This window comes from Aethalodelphis obliquidens, unplaced genomic scaffold, assembly GCF_003676395.1.
Source record: "Aethalodelphis obliquidens isolate GAN/ISIS:26980383/991018 unplaced genomic scaffold, ASM367639v1 scaffold5, whole genome shotgun sequence".
Lineage (NCBI taxonomy): Eukaryota > Metazoa > Chordata > Mammalia > Artiodactyla > Delphinidae > Aethalodelphis > Aethalodelphis obliquidens.
This window is the reverse complement of record NW_020837949.1, coordinates 21581936-21595944: the sequence shown is the minus strand read 5'-3', so window position 1 is coordinate 21595944 and position 14009 is coordinate 21581936. Positions and strand designations below refer to the sequence as shown.

Sequence of the window (14009 nt, the reverse complement as noted above, 5' to 3'; positions counted from 1 at the left end):
GCCCACCTGGGTGGAACGAACCTTTTCAAAGCAGGGTGGGTCCAAAGCAGTTGGCTACAGTTTGTTCCTTGGTCTTGAGAAAGAGTGAATGAGGGGCACGGAGGTCAGAACTTCTCTAGAATCAGGTCATGGGAATTAAAAATCAATGCCAAAAAATCCTTTCATCAACTTAAAACAATTTCAATGGGGTTCTAAGCTCCAGTCTCAGGAGACTCAAAACTCATAGCCATGGGTGGCCATTGTGCCTAGATAGCATAGAACAAAGGGGATGCTAGTGCCTCTTCCCATCCCCCATTGACCCACCGTGTGGGTACTGAGACAACGGTTGTCCCTTTGGATACCTCTGTTTTACAAACTGTAGAATGGGGTAAATACTGTTAAAACTCATTTCAAAGTCTTTTTAAAAAAAGGAATGATTGGCTGGTAGAGCTACTGCTTTAACTACATGCTGTATGAAATGATCAAACTTAACTTGTATTCTGCAGACTCAACTTCCTAAAACTTACAGCACGCAAAAGAAAGAGGGTGAACAAAATTAAGGCAAAGGAACGTGGCACCAAGGTTACAGGTGTGTGGCATCCATCCACTCAATAAAAATCCTATTGTGGCCATACACCTGGGTTTCCAAGTAGCCTCAATCAGGTAACTATTGAAGACATTAAGCCTTGCAGGGCTGGTCTAAGCTCGTGTCGGGTCCAGAGATGCAGAACTGTAACTGCAACGTTGCTCTGATTTCTTGGAGGACAGTTAGTAGATATCCTTCCCTTCACAATTCCTCCTGACCTAGGCAAAAACTGCCCTCATTCCTTTCATCTTTCTCAGAAATGCAGAAAAACAGTTCTGTCAGCCACTTACGTGCAGCCCCAAACAAATCATCTTGCTCCTTATCCAGACATAGCATAACATGCACAGAATCCCAGGAGCTATGCTGCCCTTGAGGTCCTAAAGAGCTGGAAATAAAGATCAAAACTAGGGCTTCCCTGGTGGCGCAGTGGTTGAGAGTCTGACTGCCGATGCAGGGGACACGGGTGCGTGCCCCGGTCCCGGAGGATCCTACATGCCGTGGAGCGGCTGGGCCCGTGAGCCATGGCCGCTGAGCCTGCGCGCGTCCGCAGCCTGTGCTCTGCAACAGGAGAGGCCACAACAGTGAGAGGCCCGCGTGTTGCAAAAAAAAAAAAAAAAAAAAAAAAGAAAGAACGAAACAAAAATATAGAGTCGTCTGGGTACATAGTGATGCTATTACCTACCATCTGGAGTTTTACCTAGTCTGTAGTTCAGTTGAGCCTGTTTTCTTGACATCATTATTAAAAACTGTGTGCCATACGAGTGCACGGTCAGAGCGGCCATTGCTGGTGTAACCTGGACCATCCCCAGTGGCTGCTGGCAAAGCCTCTGCTGAGATTTCTCACCATGATTCCATGGCGTTTTTCATGATGAGCAAGTGAGAGATTCTGGACCCCCTCTTCCACCAGCCATGCCGACTAACCATCTAGAAGTCCACAAGCCACTTAAACTCTAAGCCCCCTTTTTAATTTACTTAAAAAAAATTTTTTTTATTGATGTATAATTGATTTACAATGTTGTTTAATTTCTGCTGTACAGCAAAGTGACTCAGTTATACATATATTCTTTTTCATATTTTTCCATTATGGTTGATCACAGGATATTGAATATCGTTCCCAGTGCTATACAGTAGGATGTTTTTGTGTATCCATCCTATATATTGGGTTGGCCAAAATGTTTGTTTGCGTTTTTCATAACACCTTACGGAAAACCCTGAACAAACTTTTTGGCCAACCCAAGAGTTTGCATCTGCTAATCCCACACTCCCAATCCTTCCCCCACTCTCCGCTTTGGCAACCACAAGTCTGTTCTCTATACTTGTTTTTGTTTCATAGATGTGTTCATTTGTGTTGTATTTTAGACTTCACATATAAGTGGTATCATATGGTATATGTCTTTCTCTTTCTTACTTCACTTAGTATGATCATCTCTAGGTCCATCCATGTTGCTGCAGATAAAGCCGCTTGACCTCTCTGAACTGAATTCAGACTAATACTTGGACTCCAGATTTTTTGGTTTCCTGATAAATAGTGCATTGAAAACTATTTCATTAACTCTTAAAAAGGCCTCGAAATGTCACCTTTGAAATATACTACATTTAAACCTTACAGCTTTGAAAAATCAGAATGTCAGGTGACCTCGGAGGTGATCTGAGCCAGGGGTTCTAAACTTGGGGGTTAATAACCTTGGAGGCTTCTTGGAAGGGCCTCAGAGACCTGTGACCCTTCTAAAATATACTCAATTTTTTGTGTTTGTGCATTTGTACTATTTTTCTTCTAAGGGAGAGGGGCCACAGCTGTCATTAGAGCCTTTAAAAAGGACCTCGATGGGACCACCTTGTTTTCTAAATTTTTTATAAATTTATTTTTGGCTGCATAGGGTCTGTGTTGCTGTGTGCAGGCTTTCTCTAGTTGCGGTGAGTGGGGTCTACTCTTTGTTGCGGTGCACGGGCTTCTCATTGCAGTGACTTCTCTTGTTGCGGAGCACAGGCTCTAGGCACATGGGCTTCAGTAGTTGTGGTTCGCAGGCTCTAGAGCGCAGGCTCAGTAGTTGTGGCGCACAGGCTTAGCTGCTCCGTGGCATGTGGGATCTTCCCGGACCAGGGATCGAACCCGTGTCCCCTGCATTGGCCGGGAGATTCTTAACCACTGCACCACCAGGGAAGTCCTGGGACCACCTTGTTTTAGAGATGAGAAAATGTGGTTCCTTAAAATGGTAAAATAGCTGGAAGTAGACCTAGGCCACTTGGCTTTGAGCTCTTTGCACGATATTATACAATTTTCCTTAAAAAACTTATAGACGTTCACGTTAAACACAGTGAACTCATGGGCTTGTTGACTTCCTTCTGAAATCCCACTAATATGATGATAAAGGGTAAAATAAGTATGAAGCAACAAGGACAAAGAGAATGAGGCTGTCAACAAAATCTTAGAGAAGGGACAGATTTGTGGTAAGGAAACTTAGGCCGAAACCTAAGACCCCAGAGAAGAAAGTCCACAAGAAGCAATCTGATTCCTGTGCAGATCGGGGGCAAGTCGGAGTTGCAGCCAGCCACCTCTGAAGACGGGGACCGAAAACTAGTCTCACTGGGAGTCTGGGTAAGGGCTCAGTTAAACTCCAGTCTTCTCTCCCGTCCTCCCAACACAAATTCCATTCTCTGGAGAAGCTCTGGACTTAGGAATCTCAGGCACAGCCAAGGGAGGATTAGGTGCCTTACTACAAAGAGGGTTAGATTTAAGTCCACCTTGTGAACAGTGAGCTTTCCTCGTTGTTCAGCTTCCAGCCGTTTTCTTTAGTTCAGCTTCCAGAACCTGGCAGCCTGGCTTACAATATACCTCCGGCTGGGCTGTCTACCGTCAAGTCAACTCACGGCCATCACCATGCCTGTCTATGGCTGGGAACCACGCTTCCCAGAACCCCTTTCCCGGCATGATTCCAGGCTCAACCTGCCAGTGAGAGGAACGTGCGTAAGACTCGGGCGGCTGAGAGGAGAGAACGCCATCATTCCAACGGCCAGCTGTGGCGGGTTCACGGATCTCTCCCCACAAGCTCCCATTTTGCGGCCTCTTTTGGTAGATGCTGTGGCTTCTTGGAATTTCCTGGTACCTCCAGCTTCTCCCACCCCAGTGCCGCAGGCTCAAGTCTTCAGGGACAGTTTCACTAATTCTCTAGCCGCAGCTTTCAAGCCCTTGCCTTCCTCAGCAGCCTCCTCCCACATTTGTGAAGGCCCTAATGCCTTAATTTATTCTAGTGAAACCTACGTGATTCTGTTTGACCCATTCTAACTGATAGACCCCCAGCAGGAGAATGAAGGGTTCGTTTGTGAGGAAATTGACCAGACCAAGAGAGGAAAAAAAAAAACACCCCAAACTTTATAAATAACGACACTGGGAATCCTCAGTGAAGCAGCTGACTGACTGTCCTTCCAATCACCTTATATTAGTTTTCTATTGCTGCTGTTACAAATTATTACAAACTTAGTGGCTTAAAACAACGCGAATTTATAACCATACCATTCTGGAGGCCAGAAGTCTGATACAGGTCTCACTGGGGTAAAAGCAGTGTCAGTAGAGCTGCGTTCCCTTCTGGAAGCTTTAGAGGAGATTCTCTTTCCTCGCCTTCTCCAGCTTCTAGAGGCTGACCGTATTCCTGGCTCATGGCGTCCTTCCTCCACCTTCAAAACTCGCAACGAGGCATCTCTCTGACCTTTCTTCCGTAGTCACGGACTCCCTCTGACCACAGCTGAGAAAGGTTCTCTGCTTTTAAGAACTCGTGTGATTAGATTGATCCCACCTGGGTAATGCAGGCTACTCTCCCCATCTCAAGGGCCTCAACCTGAATCTCATCTACAAAGTCCCTTTTGCCATGTGAGGTAACATTTCCACAGGTTCTGGGGTTTAGGATGTGGATATCTTTGGAAGATCATTATTCTGCCTAACACCCACCCTAAGGTGAGCCCACCAGTTGGGAAGTCCTGCCAACGTATAGAGAGTTTCTAACAGTTTTAAGATCCCCATCCTTAAATATGAACGGATAGTCAAGGATCACAAGACATCTGAGCAAGCCTCTAACATGAAAGACAAAACCAAAAATTAAAACACAAAGAACCTGAATAAACAGCAACAATGCAGGGAGCAGAAGCCTTTAAAAAGGGGGCAGGGGAATAACTATTTAACATCTTCAGAGGCATTTGTGAATCCTCAAAATAGGAACAAAAGGCTAAAAAAATACAGACAAAAACTCTCAGATATTAAACACGTTAGCAGAAATAAGAGTTCTGTATTAAGTTTTGAAAATACAGGTGGGAATTTTCCCAGAAAGTAGAACAAGATCAGAAAGGTAGGAAACTGGAAAGGAAAAAATAAGAAAAATCACAGGGTTAGTCCAGGAGGTCCAGTATAGGAAAAATAACAGTTCTAGGAAGAATAGTGAAAATGAATAAAGGAAATTACCTAAGAAATAACAAATATTTTTGAGAGCTGAAAGAATAAACCTCCAGAATGAAAGGGATATTAAATACCTGGTCAAATAAATGAACAAAACCTCTATCATACACATGATGAAATTTAAACAACACAAGGGAGAAACAGAATCTCCTGAAAACTTCCAGAGAAAAGGAGCCAGAAATCAGCATTGTATCAGGCTACTCAGCAACACGGGGGGCTAGAAAACAAACGTCTGTTTTCCAATCAGGAATTCCAGTCAAATTATCAATAAAATATAAGAGTAAAATGAAAAGCCTCAAAAAATTACCTCCTGGTCATCCTTTCTTAGGAAACTACTGAAGGATGGGCACAAAAAAAAGGGGGGGAAAGGATGAGAGTTCAAAGTAAAGCAAGAGGGCTTCCCTGGGGGCGCAGTGGTTGAGAGTCCGCCTGCCGATGCAGGGGACGTGGGTTCGTGCCCTGGTACGGGAAGATCCCACGTGCCGTGGAGCGGCTGGGCCCGTGAGCCATGGCCGCTGAGCCGGCGCGTCCGGAGCCTGTGCTCCGCGACGGGAGAGGCCGCGGCAGTGAGAGGCCCGCGTACCGCAAAAAAAAAAAAAAAAGAAACAAATGGGCTGAAAGTGGTTGCTTGAGGGAGGGCAGAGGATGGCTCATTGTTATCGTGGGACTAGCACCATCTGACTTGATAGTCTATAGACATGTATGCCATTGATAGAAATAAAAATGTAAATGTAAAGAACAAGCCAAATGCCCATCAAACTGATGGCAAATAAACAAAATGTGGTCTACCCATACAGTGGAATGTGATTCAGCCACAAAAGCAATGAAGTACAGACACTGCTACAACATGGAAGAGCCTTGAAAACATTATGCCAATTGAGCGGAGCCAGGCGCACATATTGTGCGAATCCATTTGGATCAATGCCCGGAACAGGCAAATCCACGGAAAGCAGACCGGTGGCAGAGGGGCACCGAGGCACGCCTACTTAATGGCTACGGAGTTTCTTTTGGGGGTGATGAAAATGTTCTTGAATTAGAGAGTGGTAAAGGTTGCACAACGTCGTGAATGTACAAAAAGCCACTGAATTATATACTTCAAGTCGTTAAAATGGTGAACTTTATGTTAGGTGACTTGTATCTCAGTAATAAAATATAAAGAATACTGGATTCTGTCTGTAGAGTATACAGATTTTATTTCTGGCTAAATGAGAGTTGTTTACAAAGTCTCTGCAACATATTTCTACATCCTTCTGGCTTTAGTAAGCATAGGATGATGAATATGATTGAAGCCTTCGATGATTTATGGTTTCCACGGTTTCTGAGGATCAGTCATAACCCTGCATAGCCAAGATTATACTGTAGGCACATTAGACAGAAATGAATTATGTACTAACCTCAAAATATAATATTAGAAATATTTATGCATGCAGTTCTTCAGTAAACTTAACAGCTTGCTTTCTTGTCATCTGACACTTTCAGAGTAGAGAAGTGCGGAAAACTTAATGAATTCAGAGTTCTGGGAAGTGACGGCTTGTGAATGAGGTTACACTGTATTCTGCTCCCTTTTTTCCCAATCGTATTTATTTCTCATTCTTTGGCATCCCGTCCTTCTGCAACATCTTCTATTGTCTGTTTTATTCAATAGTCAATTACTGAAAATCAGGTAAGTCATTCTGGCCACAAAGAAGACCTTGATCCTTAAGAGACAAGCCAAGAAACAAACCTTGGCCACTAAGACTTGGGGTCTCATGAGTGCATTATTTTCAGAGTTCAAATTTGTTTCTGTTGTTATTTTTTAGTGGTTTGTTTATTTGGGTTTTTGGTAGGTCGCCAAGATCTGAAAAATCCTATCTCACTTAATAGCTTTTTAGGATCTATCCAAAGCGTCGCTGTGCTTGTTATTTTCTCCTAAGTCACTTGATGTCCTCGTTTATACACCCTACTAAAAAAACTCAACCACGAGAGTGTATGTAAAAATGGGGTGTCTTTTCTCCTTTAAGTAACATCACTCATTCTTTCCTAAAAGTTTTACTTTTATGTGGATTGTTCTTTACGAATCACTTGGAACAATGCTGCAAAATAATGCAGCTAAATGTTTAAGCAATTAGAGAGTGGTTAGTTTTATTAAACTTTGTACACAGAGTTTTGTTTGCAAAATGTTTACAGCTACTAAGTGGTTGTAGTGCATGACTGATTTGTGGTAAAATTCTAGCAATATAAATTCATTCCAAAGAAAAACCCAGAAAGACCAAGTGACTTGCCAGTATCACACTGCACAGGAATGAAGAAAAACGCAGATTAGTACTTTTAGTTGAATAGTTGCCATTTAAATAGTTACAAGCAAATTAGGTATTTGCATATTATATAAATAAAAATTAATTTATACCAACATCATAAGGCAAATGAAACATTGGTGAATCTTGTAGTATTTGACATGCTTATTAATAAATGAAAACTCTAAAAGTTTTAGTTTATTAAAATATTATTGCTTTTTAGAAAGGTATATTTTATTTTTTTAAAGTATTTCTGACTTGTTAGGGCCTTATCAGTTATTACCTGGAGCCACTCCCACCTCTCCCCTCAGTAACTTCACATAATAGTTTTCAGCTAAGTAATGTAATGGTTATTTTTCCAAATAATTATAAAGAAGATCCCTGATTAAAGACTTTGGTAATATTCTTTTCTTATCTATGGGTAGGTCTCCCAAATTTTAGCAAACACATGTATATTTCATCTCTCTTTCTCTACACAAAGAGTTATCGGGTGTGATATCTATTAGGCTATTACAAATATGACCCCAATCCTGGAATAGAAAAAGGACCTTAGTGGAAAAACTAGTGAGATGTGAATCAAGCCTGAAATTTAGTTAACAATAAGGTACCAATGTTGGTTTGTTAGTACTGACAATGTACCATGATTACATACAATGTAACAGAGGGTGTTCTTTGTACATCTTTTCTTTAAAGTTATTCCAACAAAAAGTTTATCTAAAAAGTTAGGTACTGTAAGCAGAAAGTTTGAGTCTAGACATGAGTACTTTGAGTTGTATAGTTATCTACTGCTGCATAACAAATAACCCCAAAATGTAGTGGCTTAAAACAACAAACATGTATTATGTCACAATTTCTGTGGGTCAGGAATCCGGGCACATTTTAACTGGGTCCTCTGGCTCAGGGTCTCTCATAGGCTACAGTCAAGGGTTTGGCTGCAGTTGCAGTCATCCCCAGGCTGGTTGCAGGGGGATTCATTTTCAAGTTGACTCATGTGGCTCTTGGAAGGCCTCGGGTCCTCATGAGCTACTGTCTGAAGCCATCAATTCCTTGCCAGATGTGCCTCTCCATTGGGCAGATCCCAACGTGGCAGGTGTCTTTCCTTAGAGAGAGAGAGACAGACAGCACATGCAAAAACATGAAAGAATCACAGTCCATTTGTCACCTAATCTCAAAAGGGACATCCACTTCTGCTGCATTTTATCGGCAAGAAGCAAGTCACTAGGTCCGGCCCACGCTCAAGGGGAGGGGACTACACAGGTCATGAATACCCATAGGTGGGGATCAGTGGGGGCCATCTGAGAGGCGTCTACCAAACGAGCAGCCCCATGATTACATCCACAATGAAGAGAACAGCCCTGATCAAGAGAGAGGCACTGGAATCAGAGCGATCTGGGTTTGTACTCCTACGCAAAAACCTTACAGTTACATGATCTTGGACAAATTATTTAATTCTTCTGTTTGTTCTCTCACGTGCAGAAATTTGAATTAATACCTACTTCATGGGACTATTTTGCAAGTTAGATTAAGTGAGATAATTCATGTAAAATGCTGAGCAAGTGCCTAGCACAAAATAAAAGCTCAGTGGTAGCTGTTACTATTGTCATCATTATTGTTGTTTCTTATCTGATTTAGAGTCTCTTGAGCCTGACGCTGAAGAATTGCTGGAGTTCTCAGGCTGAGAAGGAGGAGGAAGTTGTGGGCAGAGGGAATATTACACACACGCTTGGAAATGTGCAGGTGCCTGCAGGTCAGCAGCAGCAGCTGGGTGAGCTCAGAAGCCAGGCCCTAACTGGGGGGGGGGGGGGGGGGGGGGGGGGGGGGGGGCCCAGAGGCGGGGGGGGGGGGGGGGGGGGGGGGTGTCTGGAGAAGAGGGTGGCCACATAGGCAGGGGTGAGACCCACGAAAGACAGAGAGGGAGCAAAGTCACGTGTCAGTAGAAGAATAACTGGACAAAACACAAAAGCTGGACTAAAGGTTAAGAGGTGGGGCAAGAAAGCCACCTAGGAGGCTGCTGAGGGTGCAGAGAAAGGGGTGGATTTTGAAGAAGTTAAGACAGAAGAGAGGCAAGGCTTGGAGAGTGTGGGTGAGGCCGGGGCAGGGGAGGCGGTCAGCTTTAACCACGGCGAGAGCTGGTTTTGGGCAATGAAAATGAGCACAGCTTTGGCACAATGATTGAAAGAGGTTTAGAACAGCAGGTTAAGCTATCTGTTCCCTCTGGAGGCAAGGTTCAAGTACAGCTGCCCCATAGCCTGTTCTGAGTAAGGCGTCCTTGTGCAAGACGGTTGCGGGGAAAGTGGCTGCTTGGTCCCGACTTGACCAGTTGAAGAGTCATGCAAATTATCTTCCAAATACCTGTGTGCGTGTGTGACTTATTGGGTGGCCAAGTCTGGTAAAGCTGTCTGAATGAACACGTGATCCTTTCTTTTAAAACTTAAAGATTTTGTATGAAAAAACTAGAAATATGGAAACAAGGAGTTGTGAAAAACATCTGTGGCTGGAGCTCTAGGTGGGGAAAGTCATCACGTAGCAGGTCTATCTGGAAACAGGGGAGTAAGTAAGGTTACTCAGGGAAAACAAGAGTAAGAAAGGAAAAGACAGAGTTCTGGGGAAATGATAACCACAGGACGGAAAAGGAAGCGAAATGGTCTCATTTGATTTGCGTGGCAGACAGAAATTCCAAGCCCTAGCCCTGAGGCGAAAGGCCTTTCCCGGACAAATTATAAGCAGGAGTGGGGAGAGGCAGGGCGGGTGTGGGAAGGGTAGGAAGGTGGAGGCCTGAGCTTTGGGAAGCAGGGCAAGCTGTCACCTGACGTCAGGCTGCGGAGCTGCTCCAGGCCAGAGGGAAAGCGGAAGGACAAGGCCTGGACTTTGCCAAGGTGCCCCTTCCATGCAGCAGGATGGCACATGGAGACAGCTGGTGGCGTGGCAGGCTGACCTTCGGCTAAATCAGTACCTGGGGCAGAAAGAAGCGGCAGAGGAGCCCTGGGAGGTGGGCGGCTGAGACAGCTCCCTCCCGCGCCCTTTTTTTTTTTTTTTTTTTTTGCGGTACGCGGGTCTCTCACTGTTGTGGACTCTTCCGTTGCTCCGGACGCGCAGGCTCAGCGGCCATGGCTCACAGGCCCAGCCGCTCTGCAGCATGTGGGATCTTCCCGGACCGGGGCACGAACCCATGTCCCCTGCATCGGCAGGCGGACTCTCAACCACTGCGCCACCAGGGAAGCCTCCTCCCGCGCCTTTTCACCCCACTGCTAGGACCTAGAAAACCCGGCGTTGTTTTCGGTCTAACAACTTCCCTTCCAGGGTAAGAAGGTAAAATTCAGGAAAGCAGTTCAAGTGTGACCTGGGGCCTTCTTCACCTTGCTTTCCAAACCGAATGGAAACGTTAACTTTGTCGTGTCCTGGACACAGAAACCTAGTCGTCCGTGCCATGTTCCCTCCCGCGCCTTGTCGGATTTAGCTTCCAGCCCACCTGAGCCTGGCGCTGCCCTGTAAGAAAAGGGCCTGGCGGACCACGGGATCCACTCTACTCCACGGAGGCAGGGGAGCGTTTGAAGGTGAGGTCTACAAGCTCGCAGCGGGATATACTCCCGCTCTACGCCTTTCAAGTGACCCGAGGCATCACTTCACCCACTTTTTCCTAGGTATCCAGCATCAAAACAAATATCCCCACAAATTCTGTGGGATTCCTCTAAAATACAACCATTAGCAATATGCTATTAACCATTTATTAGCATTAAAAACACACGTAATTCAGGGCAATGAAACTCAAAAACTGAAAGAAGAAAAACCACCTTGGTATTTGTTTTCTTGTTTCTTATTCACGGCTCCAAAGGTCACCAATACATTTTCTCCTCTTAATCGGCGGCACGGTGCTCTTCCCCAATCATTATAACCGATTTCAGATGGTGCTAGAAAATTATATTGACTCTGAACACCAAAAGAAATCAGTCATCCTCTAAGGGGTCATAGGAGGATGCGAGGGTTGGGAAGGGCCCAAAGATTAATAAATCCGCCACACACTCAGCCTTTTAACCCATGCACGACAGAGTCTGTATTACAGGAAAAGTACTATAGAAGGTTTATTGTACAAATGAGTGTGAGGTTCTAGCAGTGAGACGTCGCATAATTAACCTGTTGTTTGTAACACCACTGCTCACCGCTGGCGGCAGGGAGCTGGGCGGGGTGGGGGTGGGGTGACGGCAGGGAGGATGGATCAGCTGCAGCGGCAGCGCCAGGTGGGCTCCCCTCACCGGCTGGTCTTTGCTTTCAAAGTCTTCAGGGCTGGTCCCATTCGTTCCTTTTGCCCCTGGCAGCGCAGCTGGTCTCCCCCAAGAACACTGATTTCAAATGGTGCTAGACAATCACTATTTAAATCTAAACCACCATGTGAAACCAGCTTCCTGAAGAAGCTTTAGGATCTGTTCTTCCTTCAGAGTGAATAAATAAGACAACCTAGAAAGGAAAAGGTTGGAGCTCCGCTGTGAGGTATTTACTTTGTGGTCTAAATCGAGCTTTAGCAAATCTCTGTGCACGTGCTGCTCTCACCAAATCTGATGCGGTGCGGGGCGTGTGTGTGTGTGTGTGTGTGTGTGTGTGTGTGCGTGTGCGTGTGTGTGCGTGTGCGTGTGCCTGTGGCTCTTTATTCTTGAGCTGCCCAGATCAGAGTGCCCAGGTGCAGGATAAGTCAGAGTGCTACAACATACATGTAAATGGTACCAAGTAAGCAGGCGCTCTAGTACGCGTTCAAGAAAACGCTTCCCTAAACCTGGTGCTTTCGTTTGAAGATAATTTTGTTTGATTCAAAGGATGACTATGATTTGGGGGTCTAAGGAGGACAATGGAATAGCTCAGAGGCAAAGTAATATATTGATGCTAATGAGATCCTAATGTTTTTTCCAGAATGGAATTCCTTAGATTGCACCTATGAGTAAAGGAGTTTTGTTGGCTTTACTGAAGATTCTGCTCCCCTCCACTCACTGCTCTCCCTTCTCCTTAAATTATTTTTTGCTGCAGTTCTGTTCTCCTTCCCATCATGGTTCTTGATATCATTTTATTAGGAAGCCTACTGCCGTTCCCTTCAGGGTTCTAGGGATTCAAGAAGATACTTACTGTATCTGGGACACCTAACTAAAGAGATGTGCATTCTTTTTTTTTTAATGGTTATGAAAAATTTCACACATACATTAACTTTGAATGACAATAAATGTATTCCTAAATTTCTTCCACCTAAATTCAATAACTGTTCATTTTTGCCACTTTTGCTTTAGTGATGTTATCTACATGTACAACATATGTCTACTTTTTGCTGAATCATTTGAAAGTAAATCAACAACCATCCTGACATTGTTTTCCTAACTTCTTGAGCAGGTCTAAAAATATAAGGCCATTCTTCTATATCGTTACAATATCTTATTCATACCTAAGAAAATTAACAATTTCTTAGCATCATCTAACATGTAGCCTATATCCAATTTTTCCCACTTTCTCCAAAAAAATTTCTTTTGTGGCTTGTTTTCAACCCCAAATCCCGTTGAGGTTCACTCATTAAGACTCTTTGGTTTCTTTTACCTAAAACATTTCCCCACCCTTTTTTGGTTTTATCATGATAGCGTCACCTTGTGAGAATGGTTCTACTCTTGGCTGTACCGTTCACTTATTCTGCTTCCTTTGCTTAAATAAATTAACACAAACTTAGCTTTTCTTTTTAACTTTCCTCATACATCAAATGACTGTGGGAAGAACAGCCAATTACAATGTGCCTGTGGTTGAGGATTTCAGGTGGGTTCAGCAGGATGTTAATATAAGCCAGGAGGAACAGAGGCTTCAGCTCAGGTCTGATTCCCATTTTTACCCCTGACAGGCTTGGCCACTTACCCCTCAATACGAGATCCCAACGCAGACTCACCCTTCACAATGGAAAAGCATCACTGCACGTGCCTACCACTACTAGGCTAGTTTTTTCATCTCTTTAAATAAGGAAATAGAACACTATGGGCTGCAGCAGCAATCATTGCTGGGTAGCAATCACTAACTTCATCAAAGTAGCTCACTAACTGCAAAGAAATGCACATATTTTGTCAAGTGACAGGCAGTTAAATATTTCAACTGAATAGTAAATTCAAGCATTTAAAATTGAAAAAATGCCAAGAGTCACTGGCACTCTCAAATAACTATTTCACGAATTTTGTGATTAATTTAGGGGTCCCCTGTATCCTTCTGGATATGCTATTGTAATTGATAATAACAATGACTGAAGTATGCAAGATGCAGCCAGATTGTTCTCATTAGTTAAAAAATTCAAAATCCAGAACTAAAAGGTCTGCTTACTTTTTACAAATGACTAGTTACAGCTTTTGCTTACTGCCACTTAGAAGCTTTTTTGTTTCTTTGTTTTTTTTGTTTGTTTGTTTCCCTGAAGAGTGAATTTCTTCCTTTTACTTATGACTGATAAGATCATACATATCTTATACATCAAATATATGTCACACCCACGCATGCACATATATGCGTGCGCGCACACACACACACACACACATATATATACAACCATACCGTTCTGTTACCTGAGCAGAAACAAAGAGATATGGTAAGTTTTCTGTATTATCCTTTAAGCATGTTTTTCAAAAAATTCAGAAGAACGAAGGTGGATATATTCTTTCCCATGTATGTCTCTTCACACGAGGAGGCATTTTCAGCAGACAAAGAGTAATTACTAGCACAGGGATCA

At 43.8% G+C, this 14009-nt stretch overlaps 1 long non-coding RNA gene across 1 annotated transcript in view; it reads right to left on the bottom strand.

Annotated features, from left to right (window-relative positions):
- Positions 1-6207: 6207 nt before the first annotated feature.
- LOC113618098 (uncharacterized) overlaps positions 6208-14009 on the bottom strand; it is a 96466-nt gene continuing 88664 nt past the window's right edge. Inside the window, exon 9 of the long non-coding RNA XR_003431885.1 lies at positions 6208-8381. This is a non-coding gene — a long non-coding RNA (uncharacterized LOC113618098). The remainder of the gene's footprint in view (positions 8382-14009) is intronic.